The following is a 4641-nucleotide window of genomic DNA, read 5'->3' as shown; positions in this document are numbered from 1 at the left end:
AAGTTTGATAATGATTACAAACCATAGTAGTAGTGGAGTGGCATAATTAACATATACTTAACACGCAAAATAAATATCCTGCCCAAGGATCACACATTTACTTCTCAACGTCAGATCGAACGATAGTCATGCAGCACAATCCAAAATAGATCTGCTCATGAGGCTCACCTGCAACAAGGGTCAACGAACCCTGAGTACAAAAGTACTCAACAAGAATTATCCGAAATATTAACTGATAAACTTAGTAATGTAGGTTCAAGGATTCAAGGTATAGCTATAACAATGATCAAAATTCTTTTGCGTAAAAGCTCTTTTAATAAAATTCTTTATATAGAAGACTTCTTTAAGAATTATATACAAAACTGACATGATTCGCACTGAGATCATGAAACTTCATATCCAACACTTTCACAAGCCTTATTCAAGTTCCAGTTATTAATACTATGATGATGAATAGTGAGTTGAGTCTCCATAACCGAGGAGCAATGACGATTCGAACCGATTAAACCCAGCTGGGGATTCCAGACCACACGACATATGCAAGTCCTCGACCTACATATAACTCTAAAACAAGAATGGGTCCGCGCCACCCGAGAACACAGTACTCCACCATTCCAGCCCATGGCCACGTGGGTACACGCTATTCCCGCCATCTCTCCACTCCCAGTGCGCGAGTAGCCATTCTTGTAATAGAATTGCCAAGTTCAGGCTTACCAGAGTATGTGGTTAGTACTACAAATTCTCACCTCATGCAATTCAACAACGGACGTGCCTTAATCGACACAGGCAGAAAGAACCTGCTCACAAGACCTCCATGTCTTGTGGCTCACACACACCGAGTCCGCCCGATCTAGATTTATTACTCCACATTCCCATATCACAAGCTAACATAGTTAACCAATGTTTCGTTTAAAACTTGCAGGTAACAGGTAGTCATCCAACTTTCATCGTTCTACGCATAGCTAAGCAAAACTAGGCATATACGAGTTTAAAACTGGTAATATGGTAAATATGGAATAACAAGGGTGATAATGCACCAATTAGGCTTTTACTTAACTCCTAATCACTTAATGCAGTAACGGGAAGCAAAAGCGAAATTAATTTATAAAACACAAGGTAGAGTTGTATGCATCCGGGGCTTGCCTTCGTTGGCGGAAAAGTCTGATTCCTACGACGTTACACAAGGATTCGATTTGACCTCAACAGATGGATTAACCTCCTCAACAGCTTGATTAACTACCACGTTTTCACCTTCGTTCACTACACGTAATAACAATGCCATGTTTAACATGATGCTCGATGATAGATGCAAAATTAACAATTTGAATACAACTTTCCTTCGCGGTACGGTTGCAAGTCAAACAACTAAATCTTTTTCATAACACATACATCAATTGCCAAGGATCATCATCAACTAATGACCCAAGGTCATCACTCAATCCAAAATTTCAAACAAAACCTAAATCATTAAAGGTTACTATTCACTTTTATGAATTAATTATTTAATTCAAAACTATGAAATAAATCAACTTATTCTAATTGAGCTCAAAATTTTAGTACATGTTCATTACATGATAAGTAAGTGGCAAAACAAATTTCATAATTTTTGGACAATCAAATAAGCCTAGAAAAATTATGGAAATCCATTTATTAATAAATTAAGCAATTTTTATCACATTTAAAAAGTACTGAAAAACATTATTTCATATTTTTATTAAATACTATACATCATAGAGAAGTCACACAAAAATTTTCATAATTTTTGGAGCTTTAAATAAATCTACACAAAAATAACAAAAACAGATACTATTCATTCAAATCTGAAAATAGAAAAATCCATTTGAACGCTGAGTCACTGACAACCCGACCCCACCTGTGATCCCTAACCTCGCGCGCTGACCACGATGGCGACAACGCTAACCAGTGATTTCTCGCCGATGGTGAGTCCAACGGTGACTGCAAGAGTACTAACATGATCACTACGTCACAGCGCATAGATCTATGGCACTAACGCGACCAATTACGGGCCGAACCGAGTACTATGCCGACCATGGCGGACGTGGTGGCATGGCAGCGCTACGCCGGTGGCTACAGGCCGATAGAGCTCAAATAAGGGATCCAGGAAGCACCAGTGGCTTACCCCGAACACGTTGAAGCAAGGAGCGATGTCGGAGAAGCAACGGAGAGGCATGACGACGATCACGGTGATCACGGCGGAGCAAAACATCGTCGGCGATGGTGTACCGGCGACTGCAGTGGTCAAAATGAGCAACCAGCTATGGATTAAGTACTACAGCATCGAAACGAAATAGAATCAGCCAAAACCAGGGACAGAGATGCACCAAGGAGCTGTAGCCGCGGTGAATCGTGCTCGGCGGAGGAATTGCCGGCCGCGAGGAAGAAGGGCGTGCACCGCGAGTTTTCGGTGAGGACAAGCCACAAGGATTGGTTTGTTGGATGCACAAGGAACTAGCGGAGCTGGAACATGCTTTGCTATGATGGTGTGGGTGCTGGTTCGACAGCAAAAGCTCGACGGAGCTGCGACAGCGGTGACTAGAAAACAGAGGAAAGGGGAGGGGGCAAACGGCGACGGCTCTGGTTATAAAGGATGGCCAGGAAGCTCAAGGAAGTGACACAGGAGATGTTTCCATGCCAGCGCGAAGCCGAGGACATCCACGCATGCACCTGGAAGCGAACCGAAGGTCGCCGGCGGTGTAGCTACGGCGGTGAACACTGTTCACAGTATTTACAAGTTTGCCATTCGCCAAAATTCACAAATTACTCCCAAATTTTCATAACAACTCAAAAATCTCCAAAAATAAAAGTTGTTCAAAATCAAAAGTTCTACAACTTTGCTTTTATAACCATCTCCTAATTCAGCCTAGATTTTGAAATGAACTTTTGAATTTGAATCAAGAAATTTAACGAATTACGCCTTTTTGAATTACTCGAAATTTTTCTAAACAACTTGAAAAACTCCAAAGATAAACTTTGCTTAACTTGCCAAGCTCTACACTTTTGCTTTTGGGCCCAACCCCAAAATATGCTTAGATTTTGAAATGGATTTTCAGGGTAGAATTTAAATGTTGAAAAGCAGGGTTTTCTCGAAAAATTCAAAACCCAGACAAACTTTGAACTTGAGTCAAACAATACAATTCAACACTCATTACACAAATGTAAACTTGTTTTAGTAAATACACATCAAAGTTTTTACCAAATGCCAAATGCTTTACAATGCATATGATGACATGTCAGATTTTAATATTTAAACACCCGAGGTGTTACAATCCTTCCCCCTAAAAGAAATCTTGCCCCAAGATTCAAAGCCATAGGGTAAGTAATGGAAAAGGAAATGTGTCGCAAGAACACATACAAACTCTATCCATAAAATAGCTGAGGTCCCTTTTACAAAATACAACCTAGCTCAACTAATATTACTCTATTCTATATTGACGCTAGAAATTCTAGAAACTTTTCTAACAAGTAATCTTCTGATTCCCAAGTAGCTTCCTCTTTTGAATGTTGATTCCATTGTATTTTATAGAACTTGATTGTCCATCTTCGAGTAACACGATCTTTTTGATCCAACACTCGGATAGGATATTTAGAATAAGTTAAATCCAGTTCTAGTTCTACTCCTTCAACTTCAACATTTTGTTCTGGCACTCGGAGACACTTCTTCAATTGAGAAACATGGAACACATCATGCACAGTTGCAAGATGTTCAGGTAATTTCAAACGATATGCCACTTTTCCATACCTCTCCAAAATTTGATATGGTCCAATATATTGGGGTGCTAACTTTCCTTTAACACCAAAACGGGTAACTCCCTTCATTGGTGACACTTTCAGATACACAAAATCTCCTTTGGTAAATACCAATGGTCTCTGTCTTCTATCCGCATAACTCTTTTGTTGGGATTGAGCTATTTTCAAATTACTCTGTATTTACCTAACCTTGTCTTCTATTTCTTTTACAAGGTCAACTCCAAAGAATCTTCTTTCTCCAGGCTTAGACCAACTCAATGATGTCCTACATCTACGACCATAGAGTGCTTCAAATGGAGCCATTCTAATGCTTTCCTGATAACTATTGTTGTATGAGAACTCGGCCAAAGGTAAGCATTCATCCCACTTATTGGAATAATTAAGGACACAACACCTTAACATATCTTCAAGTACTTGATTAACTCTTTCAGTCTGTCCATCAGTCTGCGGATGATAAGCTATACTATACAGAAGTTTGGTACCCAATGAAGAATGCAATTGTTTCCAAAAGTTGGAGACAAACTGTGTACCCCTATCTGACACAATAGTCTTGGGTACTCCATGGAGACTCATGATTCTTGCTAAATACATCTTGGCATATTGGATCATAGGATATATTGTCTTGACTGGAAGAAAATGTGCTGACTTAGTGAGTCGATCTACAATAACCCATACTGAGTCAAATCCCTTTGATGTCTTGGGTAGACCAACAATAAAGTCCATACTTATGTCCTCCCACTTCCAAGATGGAATAGGTAATGGTTGTAATTCACCAGTAGACCTCAAATGTATAGCTTTCACCTTTTGACAAGTATCACACTTTGCTATGTATCTAGCAATCTCTATTTTCATTTTAGTCCACCAGAATCTTTG

Source organism: Miscanthus floridulus, chromosome 2, assembly GCF_019320115.1.
Source record: "Miscanthus floridulus cultivar M001 chromosome 2, ASM1932011v1, whole genome shotgun sequence".
NCBI classification, from domain to species: Eukaryota; Viridiplantae; Streptophyta; class Magnoliopsida; order Poales; family Poaceae; genus Miscanthus; species Miscanthus floridulus.
The sequence above is the reverse complement of the archived record's forward strand: the minus strand, read 5'-3'. Positions refer to the sequence as shown.